Below are 17,843 nucleotides of genomic sequence, written 5' to 3'. Positions count from 1 at the left end.
TAACTGAAAACCCTTCCTTGCTCCCGTCCAAATCCTACATCTTTTACTCTTACTTGGTAGATCTGGTTCATGTAGAAGCACAGAGGTAAGATTCCTAGCCGTCCATCCTACCTCCATTCCCTGAAAAACATTTATTAATATCTATTCCAATCACTCGAACGGGGCCGAAAATAAACATCTTGAAACTCTTCAGTTTCAGATTTTTGCCTTTGGGTTAATATCCTCATTAAAAATAACAATAAGACTAGTGTCATTTGTTACACTTCCTAAACTCAAACTGATCTTCACCGTTTGCCTTTTTCTCTAATCATCTGTTATGCCAAGCAAAATGACCATAACTGTCGACGGACCCAAACAACCCCCAATACTACAAGGTATCTGTTATGCCTACTGGTGCTTCGTCAGTTTTTACGTTACGTAAAAATAGAATTATGTTATGACATGGGGCCATATAATTATTTCCCCGTTCGAATAAAGTCGAGGCGCATGAGCAAATATCCACTAGCACATAAATTGACGGGCAAGGTTTATGGAGTGTTAATTTAATATGTCCAAGGAGCTTTAATATATTTGATTTCCTCCCACGGGGATTGGTTAATAAACATTCTTTCACAAAAAAAAACTAACTTTGCAGACCAAGGTGAACAACGATATTGGTATAAAAAAGTGGAGGTTCTCAAATAACAAACGGTACGACTGGCGGCTAACGCTAAAATTATCATTCAACTTAATCGGAAATAGGGAAACAACGCTCGCATACAAATGGGAATTAAAATATCCCCCTTTAATTTAACCGGTGAGTACTGCCGAATCCATATGGCCGGAAGCAATTCACATTTGAATGCTTTTAATGCCATGGGCGTGACATTCAAACGGAGATACACAACATTTGTTCAAAATAACTTGGTGACGACAGAAAAGATGGAAAAATCTCCTACTAACAGGCCTCGAGTGGGTAAAAATAAATAAAGAGGGACATAAATTGAGCGCTGGCCTTTTCTCTCCCAATCCTCCCTGAACAAAATCCGCTCCACGGAACTCGACAGGAAATTCCCACCGAATCGATAACCTTTTTTTTTAATCCCGTGAAGAAATTTGGAATGAACTTGATGTTATAAAAAGACGCAACCAGAAGGAAAAGGACGTCACCGCAAGGAGGGTGAGTGAGAGGGAGGGGAATGATGACTTTGGGAAGGACTATGCACGAGCGAAAGAGTTAAAAAGGACTCAAGAGGTAGAAGTGGCGACGGGCACGTGGGAGCCGTCGCGTGAGGAACTTCTCAGAGGAGAGGGCCTTTGGAGTGGCATAAAAAGGGAAAGTGGGGAACAGGAAAAATTGGCAAAGATATTGCACGGGACGAGGCGCTCTGAAAGAAAATCCCTCCCGAAGACATCCAGGAACTTACTCTAAATGTGAGAAACACGCGCATTTGCTTATGAGGGGAAGATAATTTTCAAAACATTTAATAGACAACGCGAATGCAGTGTATAAGGCAAATTTTCGCTATGCCCTGGATTAAAGTACTTCACATCCTCGGTTAGGCAAAATCTGATAACCCCGATAAATCACGATACTATCCTAGCCCTCCCAGTTAATTCCCAGTTAATTATAGCATCACGTTACAGGTTGAAAGTCTTCCAGTCTGTTTACAGTTCCTCTCGTATTTGCGAGGAAATTCACAGCGATATTACAAAAAAAATTCAAACTACCATAGACAAAGAATGACTCGCGTTTCACTCCACTGCAAGAAAAAGAAAACCGATTTTAATTGAGTGTTGAGAGTTTCAAAGGCTAGTATAAAGATCGCTCCAAGTGCATTCAATAGAGAGTGAATTACGAGAATTTTTGGTGATCGAAAACACCATGCAGAGGATCATCACCACTGGTCATCGATCTAATCCAGTTCAACGCTGGTTTGACGAAGATGTCAGTACGATTCTTCTATCGGCTAACCTCTTCATGCCTACATTATCATTCTTTGATGCCCGTGAATATTTTGCTCATGTACGTCAACCGAGATCTTGCCGTTCATTTTTATTTCTACTCATGTCTTCATCAGACGATATGGCCTCAAAATGTGTCTCAAGGGTTAAACTTCTTTTTTTCCGATTTGTAATTAGATATCTTTCTTCTCATCCTCTTAATGGAACTTTTTCATTAGTTAATCATTTCATTTGATCCTCCGTTAGAACTATTTTCGGGGTTTCTTATCCAATTACTTATTTGTTTTGATGCTACAAGTACAACCATAGTGAACGTGGTTCATTGGGATTTACGTATGTCAGATGAAATTGGGGGTGTAATTGATGCAGTAAAGTGATTTATACCGATGGCGTTATTATCACATAGTTCTTTGGGAACTAAGACGGTTGGACCTAAAAAGTCACAGCTGAGTGGTACGCGGTCATTCTGTGCATAATTTATGTCCGCGCGGGTGCGCTAAGCTTTGATGCTAACAGGATATGCCAACTTCTCGCACAACACACATTTACATGACAGCCATTAGTAAGAGGTCTTCAAGAAAATTAAATCTTTATAAGGGACCGACTTACCAGCAGACTCAGTCGATCATTCGGCATCGTATTATTTGCCGTGGGCCATGTCATAATCAAGATATAAAATATACATTCGGCAGATATTATTAATATTGAAAGATCGAATTCAGAAGTATTATTGGTGGAACAATCAGCCTCGGTTGTTTAGTTGCTAGGCGGAACTTGGCTTACTGTAAAGTGCGATACAATCAATCGATTATATCGTACTTTAAGGTAGATATCTGTCCACTATAACAACCATTTTTTCATTAGCTGTTAACAGCATCTTAAATCGGGCATAGATCTGCTTGCTGACTCAGCGGGAGGAGTGCTTTTAACATAAAGGCATAACTGTTCGCGACTATTTGCCTCGATAAATAATAGCCTTCATCGCCACAATATCTAATCCAAAGGGTAGTTTGATAGATGTGAGACAACCCCAAACCAAACCCTAGGTTGTGAGAAATTCACACTTCCAGGATAAAGGAACCAGCTCCTTTCTCCGCTTAAACATTCGGTTTTCCATTACGTTTCAGGCAAGCTGAAACTTACACCGGGTGATAGATATGATTATCCCTTGGCATCACCCGGGATTCGAATCCACCACACCTCAGCAGGTAGTCAAACACTCTACGCATTGAGCTGCCACGCTTCATCAGACAATTTTAATAAAAATAATAATATTTCAATTCAAAAAGCCTTCATGCGTATGAGACGTATTGCGTAGGTATTTGAGAGGGCGGATGGAAAGAAACACGAGAGATGTCATTAAAGGAACAGTGGAAGATTTTTCTACGGGGACGGCAGAAAGCGAAATGAGAAGGAACAGACGGAGGCGCAGAATTGGAGACAGAAAGATATGAATGACTCGCAGACATACACACTGAGCGAGCGAGTAGCCGAATCTCATTCCAGGGTCTGCCCAATCCTCCCCGATTCCCTCACCATCGGCTACAACATTGCATGCCTCTTTCCACTCTCTCGCCGCATTTACCTCAGTCGCCCCTTCATATCTCTTTTTCTATTAGTTCGCACTCACCATTCTCCAACTTTCAACCCAATCTCCCCCACCCATATTTTCCCAAAGTTACCCACCCTCAAACATCGTGCCTCCCTCACCCTCCTCAGAAATACCCCAAGGTGCGTCTCGAAAGGAAGGAAAACAAGAACGTAAAAACTCTATGGCGGTGATAAACAGGAGACGGCGATAGCGGACGCAACTCTTGAGGCGCAGTTACCTGGAGGTGACAAAACAAGAGGGAGGGGGGAGATTATTTTTTCAAAACAAAAGCGGAACAGATCGCGGTAGGGATGCCTTTGGACGTCGTCCCGATTTCCGATCACTCGAAATGGATTGGACGATGATTGAGGGGGAGTCCATCAGAAATCAAAGCAACTGCGTGCAGGCGGGCCGGTAGAAATCTCGACCACTTGCACTTAATTTATTTCGACCTCGGAAGCTGCTGGGGTCGGCGTGGAGGTCGAGGGAAGTGATGCGGAGGGGAGGATCGGTTCTTCTGCGGGAGGGCGGGGGAGAATTCAGGGAAGGAAAAAAATAGATGGAAAGAGCGCAGCTTGTGGAGCCTTGCTGGCTACGAACCTTTATTTAAAGAAAAACGTAGCGCTACACACTCCCAAGCAAGGGTGGCGTGAAGAGAAAGAACGGTGAGTAAACATAACTGAGGGAGGGCGAGTGGAGACTCGCGCTGGAACGACGCACGCGGACTGAGTGACGGATATAAACATCAGGCCGGCGGGAGATACGAAGTGAGGATCACGTAGGCCCTGCTAATATTCGGTCGAGGATTTCTCAGGGTTTCTATCTTGGCACACGAAAAGGGAACAGACTCAGGGGAGACGAAACGGATGCTTCTTTTTTTCATCACGTGTTCCAAAAACAGCCGTCGAATGTTTTTTATTAAAGCATATTTACGTTGTAAAATGACGCAACTTCTTGTATACATCTAAAGATGTTTTCATTATTCAAATACGTGTTTCTAAAGGATGCAGTGATAAAGACAGACGTTTAGTTATAGTAATATATATAGAGAGAAGCATTAGCCTACTAAGGGCTTAGACAAGGATAACTAACAACAAAGACCAGTGTTTCGGTCGATAATATGCAGACAGCGTATCCAAATCGACAATCTCCGGCTGCCCGGGGGGGCACATATACTGGCCTGAATTACGTTACGTAGTTGCTTTATGAAATATGTGCACACATCTCGCAAGCCGTACACGTCCGTCGTTAATAGTATTCACTTCGGGCCACGTTTAGTGCCGGTTTAATCGAAAACAACATCGCATCGTCGCTCCCTTCTCTAACCATAACCAATCTTTCCGCCAACGAAACGAAAAAATCAACTTCCATATTATCAAACTGAAGTCAAATGAAAGAGCACATCAAACCAATAATTCATAAATAAGGTTGATTATAACGAAATGATCATTTATACTGGTTGATTCAGGATATTGTTAACCGATCAAGAGAATATTAATGTTCATGTTCGATATTTATAATCAAGTAACTCCATAATTTCAAGGTATGATTTTCAACCTTCGTGCCGTATAAGGCTTGCCCCATTAGAGATATTTTAAACATACTGCGCACTCAAAAAACTGATTTTTTCAAAATCTCTCTCAAAAATCACCCCAAAAAACCAACACTATGAGAATGACTTGGTTTAGTCCTTTACCCAAACTTGAATATGAACTTGTGATTAATACACTTTGAAAAATACTGCGTTGACAAATGATCACTTCTTCCTCAATTATGACATTAGCTGGACAAATTAGCCCCAGGCACATTTTGGACACGACCTGTATAGGAACTTGCACTCTAGTAGCGTTGAAAGAGGAATGGCGTTTGATGATGAAGCCGATGGCACGTGGGTGTTTCGGGCAACAGATGTGAACATTAGGGAGATAAAAGCGGGATGGAGAGTGACCTACATCTATACGTAAACCCTGTCTGTCAACGCTGCAGAATAGGATATGTAAAGGACGTGGATTTGAAGTCTGACTACGCACCAATCCAACAAAAGCACCACAGATCTCGGGCTAAAGGATTCATCCGAAAAATACCTCCTTTCTATATTTGAACTCAAAGACTGCTGCATGGCTGCAGGAATGTCTAACGGCAAATTCTCGAGGCAAAGTCGACAACGCCATCATTAGTGACAGTGGATCTGCAAGAGATGGGGACTTCTAAGGGAATCGGGTATAAAATGGACGGGAAGAAAATTTGATTAAAATGCCTACCGAAGGTATAGAACCAAATGGCATGCCCCTCAAAATTTGAGATTACTAGCTAGAAAATGCATTTTATACATACAAAGTCAAAGATAGGGGTAACATTAAATAACAGCAATAATTTCTCTAAAAATATAACCACAAAAGACTAGATCTTATTGTTTAAGAGTGTGATACAAACGCAAATTTTTACAGCCTAACTCAGTATCGAGCATGAATTATTAGCTATCCTCTAACATTAGCACTGGAAGTGTGATTCATAAAACGCGCACATAAGTTTCCTTAGCCATCCACCTCAACGTGGAGCACAAAAAATTGGCAAAGGAAACGAAAAAAGGAAGCCCAGGGTATCATCCGATGGAGCTTTTATTTTTTCCTCACTCCCACGCCCCGGCGAACTTCAATGAGTTCTGGATGTTTGCGCCAACACACTGAAGTCGTTATCGTCTGACCCATTTCACGTTGCCCTGGGAGGGGGTAGACGAAAGTGAATGTGCTCGCAGGCACGTTATTCCCGGTCCTACTCACTTTTCCCAATGCATAATTCTTTCCGGTGGCGTTCAAAAAGGAGAGTACCCTGCACATTCCTTTCCACACCAAGCGCACGGAATATGCATACAAAATCTTCACATTTTGTATCTTCGGCGTACCGCTTCGTTTTTGGGAGCTCAATCGTTCAGAATAACGTTTTTCCGACCAATCATGAAAATAGGGAGTTTCCTTCGACTACGTATTGATTTCCCTTTCGTGAACTGATTCCCAAAAATCAGTTCATCATGGGATGATAGCCTCAGGAAAAATGCGGAAACGTTTTCCGGGAATTGGCGGAGAGTAGCGGCCACATTCTCTTTGCGTCCTGCCCCCCCCCCATTTTCACCGTCGCTGAAGGCATGCCATGGATCAACAATGGTCGGACGGATTGCCATTTGCGATTGCAGCGCCAAATGACCTCCACCGTCGCCGCGAGGATACATTACGCGCGTTACTGCTAGGCAAAGAGCGACAATCATGTTGTCAGCGTGATCATGGGAAAAAAACAGTTGGCTTCTATAAAGAGGGAATGCTGGATGATGAAACGATGGGCCTTGCCTGGGCACGCCGCTGATGTTTTCGCAAGCTGCAGGCGGGGGGGAACTTGGATCCCACATTGGTACGTAGGTCCTTACGCCGCAAATCCGACTCCCTGACGACTACTGTTTCGGTGGATTGGACCGCGAGGCTTTGTTGACGAGCAGGGGTGAAAGGGGAGGAGAGAGAGAAAGGGGAGGGTAGATAGCGAAAAGAACGCAAGACTTCTCCGCTTCCCCTTCCAGCGAGCCTCTCTCTCATTTTTGCCAGACGGCGACGGATGGGGCTTCTGCGCAGTTTCTCTCGAGAGCCAACACCCCTTTTATTCGCCCCGCGTGGTGTGAGTGCCCCTAGCTCGCGCCAACCTTGAGTCCGCCCGCAGCGAATATCTTTCCCCCCTCCTTCCCCTTCCCGGCGTTTTTCCGTCCCTCCACCCTACTCGGCGGTTTATCTCCTCACACTCCCCTCCGGATGAGGGAGAGACCCCGGGAGGACGGAGCGATTGAGAGTCGGGAGTGGTGTTGGGGGGAGAGGTGATGAGGAGGAAGGAAGAAGTCTTCCTATATTTCTTCGCCCTCTTCCCTCCCTTTCTTTCCTCTCCCTCGCCATTCGGAGAAAACAGAGAGAGACAGAGAGGAGTGTTTGAAGGAGGGCGTGGGATGACGATGCCCTTGACTGAATGGCCACGTCGCCTACTCCGCCGCGGTGTTCCCGCACATCCCCCCGCCGGGCAGCGTCAGCCATGCCCGGCGCTCGTAAGCGCACCATAAGTGGGGAGGGAAATAATCACAGCTTTTTATCCTCAAGGTAGTGGATCAACGATTGCCCTGACCATTTTTAAGGGAAATATATTTCAAATGCTACTCCATCCGAGGATATGGCGCGACGTAAACAAACGTCAAGACCTGTCAATGATAATAAACAAACCGTCAGCGCTCGACATAAAACGAATGCGAGACGATACGGTTTGCCAGATAATATAGGATTTCTCATATTTTCCCATACTACTTGTTTGCACAATGTCTCACGATCCAGCAGTTTTTCTCAATTGCCATGATGGACTCAAACGTTATATAATTTTATTTCAAGACTTCCAATATCACTGCAAACGACTTTCCTCTTTAGATATTAAATAACTGGAGTGAATAACACGCAAAAGGTAGCAGCCCATAGCATTTCGTTTTCAACATCGAGTGATAATATTTCCCTCGTATTTAAGGTAACTAGGATTCCATGACTTATATACAAAGATAGAAAATTCCCGGGAAAACATTCCAAATATTATTAAAATATTTTCACACGGACCTAGTAAGAATGAACTCTCTTATCCAATAAAAGAAATTTCACAGGCATCGGTTCCCATTATATGTTAAGAGACAGTGCTCCTTCACACTAAGTGATCATGAATGCTTCAGAAATCTTAGCGCGCATTAGGGCGGGCATTAGGGACAGATTCGGCGGTGCGCCTATTAGGCGACGAATTGTTATGAATAATGGGATTAATTCACTGTGAAATGATCATCGGTAAGGACAAAATGTGGCGACACCACACACATGGCCTAGCCACCCAAAAGAATGTGAATGTACATTGGTAATTGATTGAAAATTCGTTCAGCGAGAAGAAATAACTACTTACTTACAAAAAACAGGTAAAAATGTAATGAGAAATAGAGATCACAAGATCATTAAAGAGGTAAAATGAAAAAAATATATGAAAGAGTTGGATGACGATGACAAGCTTTAATAAAAAAGTACGAACGCCTTTTTAAGTTTAAGTTAAGATTCAACGGGAGATTTCTGTCGTACACTGTAAATTCACTTGCCAATAATCAAAACATTGACTGGTCTCACCTGGAAACGCTCTCAATAATAAGTAATAATGGTGCATTAATAAAATTAAAAAATAGATCTATTATCTATATCTAATATCTATTATCGATTGATTATACATACTTCAGTGGTCTCTTATAGCTAAGATCCCAAGAGCAAAATTTTATCATTTTCAAATTAATCTAAGGATCAACTATTTAACACCCTGTCGAAGACGCATTTTTACAGAAAAAAACGTTTAATTTCTCTTTTGACGGGTTAATGATTTGGTAAATCACTCTGGGTGTATCATATGTTAACCAAAGGTTGGTTACTCTATCGTAACGTTTAATTGCAAGGATCGATTCGCAGTATCCCTCTGAAAATCTCAATTTATTCTCACTCTCGGCTGCGTTTCAGGCCGTGGCCGAGTGGTTATCGTAGAGGCGTCTTCAACCAAGGATCTCATACGTCCTTGTAGACGAAAACCTTGCGAATCCTCGCCCTTGTCGCCCTCATCCAGTGGATTGAGTAGGAATAAGTGGGGATAACTTGATAAAGATTCGTGATTGAGAGCATTATTGTACATCGTCCGGGGAAAATGAAAATTCCCTAGGGTTAAAAAAATGAAGGTGAGATGATATTTCCACTTTGGAAATACCACAGCAAATGCCTAAATTTCTACATGTATCCGTCCACTAAGTCAATTTTGCGCGCTGTATTTGAAATGAGGCTTTATTTAAAAGCCAATACTGAAAGTAGCAGGCTGGGAGCAGATCTACTTCTACATGGTACACTACACGCAACCGCAAGTGTGTGTGGGTCAGGGGGTTATTCAACACCAGGCATGCACCATGAATTTAAGTTTTTCTTAGTTTTTAGTAACAATATATATGTGAAATAATTCAAATAATGTAGATCGTGATGCTTAGGAGAAGTAAATCAGAAGGGAAGCAAGGATCTTCCGTAGCCTAGCGTATACGGCCTATAGAGATATCATTCACCACTTATGAGAGTCGCTAAGAGCGGTTCAAAGGATTATTTGTTACGACTTTTAAAACAAACGACTCAAACCACCACCAGCGAAGTACACTTACCGAGATCCAACGTCATTTTTACAATGGCGATTAAAGCAGCAGTTGAGCCAGAATAATATACAGTAATTACCCTCTGGCATAACATAAGAGAATAATAATTACACCAAACCTCAGCATATAATAATGATTGAAGAGCAGCATTCCTTTGGCAAAACAGAAACGACGAAGGATGATGGGAAAACGAAAATTCTGTTTGTTTCGCGGGAGAGCTAAGAGTAAGCAATTAGCACAGCACAAAGACACACTTAGGCTGAGGTTTCCAAAAGCGGCGTGACTCAGCTCTCTTTATTTGCCCCCACTCCTCCAGCGTGGAACTATGGAATGGTACGCATACGCACGCACGAATACTTAGCACGACAGACGAAGCGATGAGGTGAGTATAGAAGAAACTGGGAGAGAGTAAGAGGAGAACGGGAAGGAATATAATCATGGCTCAAAGGGAGTTCCACGACCTCATCAGGCTACCTTCCGAAAGAAAGAGATTGCGAAACGCAGGATGCTCAGCACAGGTCTCACAAAGCCGCCGTTGACGACGACTCTTTGGATGCGTGCCTATTCCACTGGCACGCCCGAACAGTCGCCACGACAAAAGATTTTCAGTTCGCTACGCTCGCTACTCCAAGCCAAAGAGGTCGCCGAAATTCGTAAAACGATTGGGACGCTCAAAAGGCGAGTTCCTCCTGATGATCATTTACTTGGTGGGCTCGGGAGTCAGAATTAATGCTCAGCTACCTGATTTGCAATCTCGAATAATTTAATGGAAACCATGAAATTACCCCCGTGAGGGGAATACATGCAGGAAATTAATCGCAGGGATATTTTATGACGTCATGCAAAGGTTTCCGAAGCTTAACTTTTGTTTCCCAGGCGCAAGACATTACATAATCTATTTAACCGGACTCGAGAGTCTCGAATCTCCTTAATGTCGACCTATCTCGTTCTCCAGGTGAAAGTTTATATATAACGTCGGGATGGCGGATAAATAATATTCTTCGACCAATCCTACATACACGGGTAGGGGAAAATCATTATCTTTTTCTTCGACATTTCATGGTTTCCGGGGTACTGAGGCCGCAGATCGGCAAATTGACTGGTGATCACACCCAAAAAATAACAGAGCCACTTCGCGTCTAGGTCCAGCTGGAATATACTTTCCAGCGCCAATTCATTTAGTATGTACGGAAAATATGACTGACTATAGTTATGACTGGGTACAAAGGAAAAATTTCAGCATTTCATGCTCAAGTGAAATCTAGTAAAGTATGTATAGTGGCTGGAACCCAGTTGCAATTCAAATGAACACTTATCAAGCGTTCAATTCGATGATACGCGCTCCCTTTACTGTGGCCAGGGCCCACTTTCACCAAATAGTTAACTGAAAGGAGTTTTGATGAATTCTTATTTGGCATTTCAATGGTTTATAGGACCACGGTCATTCAAGTTATTTCCCCCGATTGATTGAAACATCCTCGCCTGTACGTCAATAGGCGATCAAGGAAACGTACAAAAACTAAGCGACACTTGAAAAATTATTTCGAGAGATAAACTCTTCTTTCAGTATTTTATTGCTTGTTTTATGAGTACCCCCATCTTCTCTTCACTCTTATTATAAACCGATAGCCATCTCCCAATAAAGGTTTTTAACTTCGGAAGAAATAAAAGAATACGAGAAAAGAGATTACCCTTATCGGTTGGAAGACTACCTTTGTCAAAGACAAAAATGTGAACAGGTGCAAGAGTGAAGGCACTTTAATCGCGCACTTCGTATTTGCCAGAGTGCATGATTGTGGCCGAACCGGGCGAGAGGCTATCGAAATAGTTTTGGCGAAAAAGGAACATACGTCGTATGTTAATAAGGTCACGCTCAATCGAAACTAACAAGCTTTACATGCAAAGAAGTAAGTATGAATACTGATGCTTACCCACTTAATATTCAAGGATCACGATTGGCTCTGAGGAGAACCAAAAGTAATGGAAAGAATTTGAAATAAGTAGTGGAATCACGGCGGTAACATATCCGCGGACGGGCAAGTCAAATAACGACTCATTTCTCGTTCAACTCGGACAAGTAAAGCAGATGATTATTTTGGCCTTGTATGCATTTATTTCCCTGTTTGTACGAGTATGTATTTGTGTGTTTACAGCGATTGAACCATGTACTTATGAGCTGGAAAACTCAAACTGAGATCGTTTTGCGAGTCCTGGGTCTGATTAACAAGACGAGAATCCTAAATAAAAATTCCATGTCAATTAAATAATCAATTTCATGTCCGCTGCTTCCACAGCAATTTGACCCATGTACATTTCGGCTAAAAAGCTCAAGTTGGGGGTGTTATCCTGAGAGAATTTAGCACGTACCACGAATCAACTCATTTCCATAGGAGCTGCATATGTACACCTATCGTTTACTTACTCATTTTCACTCATGAGGGAAGAGATCACACGGTTTGAAATGTCATTGAAAGAGTAACTACGGAATAGGAGTGTAGATATGCGACTGGCTGCTGCAGAGGCTTGAGGCTCGAGCAAAAAGATATTTTCACTATATCACAAACAACGCATTGGAAGTTTTTAATGAAAGCATTCTACCTTCCGAGTTGCTCTCTAAACTATCTACACGATCCTCCAGAGCAATGATCACATCTTGGAAATGAATTTATTTCAATATAACTCGAACATTTTTTTCCTTAGTTTCTCCGGTATTCACATTTGTTTACCACAACCCTATAGATTTTTTGCAGCAGATTACCAATAATTAAATTTATTACTACTTAACCAACAGCTTCATTAAGGTCAATTTCAACAGACTAATTCGATAATTTAATCAACAAGTTGTTTGAGGGAGTACGAATTTAATTGAATATACGGACTTTAGTCTACCTAGAATTACCTCCTACCCACTCCCCTTTTCGTCAATATTTTTGAGAGAGGTGCAAAAACCAAACACCCTTACAGATGGGTCCACATACATATTGCTAAGACTTTTGGCCCAGGAGAATACTATAAACTACGACCGACTTCCCCTCTTCTCCACACCAGAAAGCTTCACATGGACGAAAATTAAAAAAACAATAACGATAATGCTATAACCATTTCCTCAGTATTACCTATGTAATATATTCGATGTTCAAACTGGAGTATCACACATATAAAATTGACACCGCGATGCGATATGCCACTTCGCTTAGCTCCTCGGAATCACATTGCAGTGAATGAATGTGTTATTTCGCTACACGAACGTACATAGCACAGCAGTACTAGCAGGCGTGCATTAGTGTCAATTCCTTATTTGCCGAAGGAAAATTTAATTTGCATGAGTTTCAAGCAAGTTTTAATGTTACCACAATTAGGAATGACTATGCAAAACGTTTCTCAATTACGACCTGCAACTCAAAAGGGTCTGAAAGTTAATTCCTGCGTCAAACAGTTGTATCAATTTTCAACGCCACATTTAGATGCATGTATCTCTCTTCTGTAGGACGGCCTGCCGAAAGGCGTTTTGTTGGGTGCATCCGTTGTTTTTATCCAAGGGAGTGTAACTCTGACATCGCTGACTCACTCATTCCGCGTTTTGCAGCAAATCTACTGCTGGTTAATCGATTTAATATAAACCCAACGCCTTGTAAACCAAATAGCTGGTCACTATGACGAACTGGCAACTTTTTCAGTAGCACTACATCCGAGAATACTGAAAAAGAAGCCGCTGAATTCTAAAGAGACTGATCCTTCCAACTTGAGGACCATAAGACATAAAATGATGTTTTATGCTTTGTACGACTGACCAATGGAACTTGCCCGCACATTCTATCGGATGTCTCCAACGGATTGCTGCCAAGTTAGTGATGAGGTTCCATAAAGCCAAGCAGAAGTAACCTCAACTGAAGACTAAAGTCGGCAGAAAACTCGGAAGAGGAGAGCAAGTCAGAAAGGAACATAATCGGGCTTTACTTGGCGGTATTTCTTCACTTGATGATGATGTAAAGCATTGAAACCATGGTCATGGGTCAATATATTATTTTGTAGAATTTCGGTGCATTTATTTATCCTTATCAATTAAGAAAGGGTATAGGCTTCCTCTCCATCGTCGTTCGTGGCGATGGAGGTTGGGTTAATGAGTATGGATTGTAAATAAAGAAAAATCATCCCGGTGGATAATCAAAGATGGATTCCGACCAAAGATGGGGAAAGGCAGGCAAGAAACAGAGTAATGTCAATGCTCAACTTTTTTAAGAAATTTGTCGTACCATTTAAGATCGGTTATGGCAATTTTTACCGCAATTCTCTTGATCCAGCTAAGGGAATACGTGAGGCGGAAACGGCAAGAAAAATTGCAAGCACGCAGTGCTCCACTATGATAACGTTTCCTTGGTGTGCCGCGTACAGAGGTTGGTTGCCCTCCATTCCCCGGATCGAGAACCAAATGTAATCCGTCCTTCTTCTCTGAATTGATGATAATGAAGCTAAAGAGTCGAAGATTCAGCTTTAGAAGTGATCCAACAGGAGTAGCGGGCAAGGCAATGAATTGAAAAATGGAGATTCTGATGGAGAAATGTTCGAATCGACAAGTGTAAGTCCAAGGGGCCATTTCGAAGACGACGGTGGTGAATGAGACATCAACTAGGCCTACGCTTTTTCTGGACGAATTCGGAAATTCGTGGGTGACACCTCCAGTATTTATCCAAATGGAGAGAGAGATTTCCCATAAGATTTGGCTATAGAAGAGAGAGGAGGATAATGTGAAGCAGAAATAGGAAGAGGTTGAGGAGAGCGTGCGTACGGAGTCCTTCCCTGTCGTCAAGGAGTTTTTCTATCTTTAGCATCGAATGGAAAACCATCATCCCCCCCAGCTCTAACTCATCTTCTCCCCCCCATCCCCCGTGCGCAGCATCCGTCCGCATTCTCCAACCCTTAATTGCACCCTTCACTCCACCAAAACTGCCACTACACTCAGACCATAAATTAGCATATATATTTTTATGGCTTTGTTACGAGTGAGATATTAGGATTCAATAAAGAGGAGAAGGAAACCATAATTGAGTTAGCAAACTTAAGAGATGCCAGCAATGCTTTCAGCATATTCAGAGGACAAAAGAGAATGGAAGTACCATTTCATTCAAACTTTCTTAGCACCAAGAAGTTAATTAAATGAGAGGTATTGAATTCTCGTTTCGTTTTACGGAAAGTGTTCGTCCCAATCAGAATTGAAATTTACTTGCGGGGTTCCATCAATCATAATTTATTACTACTAAGCTACAAGTCACTGTTAAATGCAATCTAAAGGATCAATCTACCTTTATTGCCGACAGAAATGGTATTGATATTGCAACAGTGAAACTAGGAACCCATTTCTCTCAACTAAACGCCAATTTTTCCAGTCCACGTAATTTTCCTATGCAGACTCTCTTCGCTCTCTCAGAAAATCTTTTGGCATGTGCTTTACAATGTTTTATACTACTTCAGCTGTTTTTAAGAAGCTTATCAATAAATTTAGCTATCAGCCCAAGTAGTAATTAAATTTAAATAATGGATAAATTGTTCATTCTAATTACTAAATATACAATTAAGCGATTTTCACGCCGTTACATTTTTTTCCAAATTACAAAATATTTCCATTGCGTCTATCTTGCAAAAATGTTGTGCAAATGTCAAAACCCATCAAAGTTGAATAAATTTAATGCATTAAAAAGTTAAATATTTTTCAACATACTTCAGGAAGTATTCGGATGTGATGTTTTTAATCGACGATAAAAGATTTTAATGATTGCGACTCGAAATACACATTCAAAGGCTTAAGCGTTACATCATTTCAATAATTGGTTGCGGATCATTGACTATTGATTTAAAAATAAAATTGTGTGATTTTGTTCCTTATGTTTAATAAGTTTCATAGTGTAAATATTTTGTTTGTCATCTTAAGGGCACCCAAAAGTAGCATAAGCGTTCCAAACAATAAAATGTCCAGATTAAACAATATCCAATGGAACAAACAAAGAAATTCCATTATATCTCAAACATTCACACAAAATCATCCATCTTTCAATCTGGAAAATAAATGCTCCTAGTGTTCGGAGGGATTTTAAATTAATAATTTAGACTTTTCAATGTGTTAAAACCAATGATGAAAGTGGATAATAACACGGCTCATACTAAAAGGAATCGCGGGGTGAAAGAATAGTATGAAACTAACAGCAGCATTATCTAGACATTCAAAAGACAGAGAGCCTCACTGGGTATTCTAAAATACGCTATGGAAATAGGTAAACAATGTGATTCACAAACATATTAACCATTTTAGCAGGAAGCCGGAACTGTTTCTCTTTACGAATGCTTACTTTCGAGTGCTCCGAAACCTTTGTGAATGGATATCTAGCTCACCACAAATAAAGATCTCACTATACACAGCCTCAATAGATTCAAATGATACTCGGCACTAAACAGGACAAGAAAAACGATAAAATCCGACCAGTAATGTCATTAAAAGCCGGCGATGAGGAAATGCAACAAATGCCACGTTGTGGAGATTCATAAGTAATAACCTATTTTTTAAAATGTTTGGGCATAAAAATATATGAATTATTCGATAGTTACCAGTCTCTAGAGAAAAACCCTTGAGGGCTTGGGAGTGCAGTTATACGTAGAATGCAAGAAAGTTCGTGCGGTACTTTGAAAGAGTTGAAATGAATCGAAATAGGAAAATGCAGTAAGTTTCAATATTTAATCACTGAGTAATTAAATTAGTATTTTTCACAAAAACTTTATTGCACTGCTACCATATATATTTCCTTATTATGTCGCCTAAGCGTCTAAACCAATAGTAATGCGATTCAATTTTTGTACAAAAAAATCAAGTTATATTATTCCGTGATCATGAATTTTTACAAATTAGGGCCTAAAACCATTGAATTTTTCAATATTTAATATTAATACTTTTCAGCTAAAACGACATATGGTTAAAAAGAGCCAAATTGTGGCAAAATCACCAAAGTCTAGACTGTGCGACGATGGCGACATTTCAGATAGACAACTTCGGGAGTTCCGTAAAAAAATGTTATTTAATTAAATAATAACTCATATCTCATCATAAATTTTGATTTCCAAACTGTTGTGGATGATTGATTACGTGGATTTAAGATTCGACACTGCGATCTTTGATGGTTATTGTCATTTCTTACTGCACATCATTTACCACGGGTCCGACAGAAAGTGCGTTGGTCACTAGGTTAAAACCGCAAGAACAAATTTTCATGCGATTTCATAAACATGATAGGTCAACGATACATTATACCAGCCTTAATTTAAATCACATAAAGAAAAGCGAAAGACATTGTCAAATTTTCTGCCTGAATGTGGGAAAGTTGAAAAGATTTCTAATTGAAAACACGACCGGAATTTAAAATCGACTTCACCCCACCCGGGAAGGAAAAATAGATGGAGCATAAAGAATCCAAGATATAGGTTAAGGACTCGACAGAAATTCACGAGCGTTATTCTTAAACTTAAGTACAATTCAGGGACACCACGGCAGAAGTATGTCGTCGGCCGAAGGCATGACCAGTTTTAATTGAACAACTCTTGAATAACACAATTAAACATATTTCTCAATTACCAATTTACTTTTAATTAGCAACATTAATGGGAAAAATTTACGAATTCATACATGAAATATTTTTCTTAGCTAGAAAAAGATCGTTTTCAACACCTACACCTCAACTCTTTCATCACTAAATACGAGCAGCATGCGAGTAAGTCGTAAACTGTTCAGCCCGCAAGCCCTCACTTAAAAAAACTTATTTTTTAATAACTCTAATTATTTATGTGAGAAGCAGTAATTAGATTTTATCGCAAAAATGCAACTTCAGTAAGACCATATTATTGTGAGCGTTGAAAAAGGTATATGTGGTAATTGATCGTCATCAGTATTCATCCTATGATAGCTTTTCTGCAGTGCGTCCTTCTTAGCTTGTCTCTTGGTCTTCCTTTACGGAATCTTCCTTTAAATTATCCCTCTTATTATGCTTTTAACTAATCCATTGTGCATCAAGGTGTACCCAAACTATCTAGTTTTTCTTTGCCCTAGAGGTC

At 40.8% G+C, this 17,843-nt stretch overlaps 1 protein-coding gene across 2 annotated transcripts in view; it reads right to left on the bottom strand.

The window, feature by feature from the left end:
* The window catches only part of Lk6 (Lk6 kinase), a 255,815-nt gene that overhangs the window by 181,586 nt on the left and 56,386 nt on the right, over window positions 1–17,843 (bottom strand). The window contains exon 1 of one of the 2 annotated variants that reach the window (XM_071588762.1): window positions 6,877–6,939. The exons of the other annotated variant lie outside the window; for it this stretch is intronic. The gene's annotated coding sequence lies outside the window, so the exon portion shown is untranslated. Of the gene's footprint in view, window positions 1–6,876; window positions 6,940–17,843 lie in introns of those variants that run through there. 2 annotated transcript variants of the gene reach the window in all.

Source organism: Hetaerina americana, unplaced genomic scaffold (genome assembly GCF_022747635.1).
Source record: "Hetaerina americana unplaced genomic scaffold, ioHetAmer1.1.p SCAF_3, whole genome shotgun sequence".
In the NCBI taxonomy this organism is placed as follows: Eukaryota; Metazoa; Arthropoda; class Insecta; order Odonata; family Calopterygidae; genus Hetaerina; species Hetaerina americana.
This window is presented reverse-complemented; position numbering and strand designations above follow the sequence as displayed.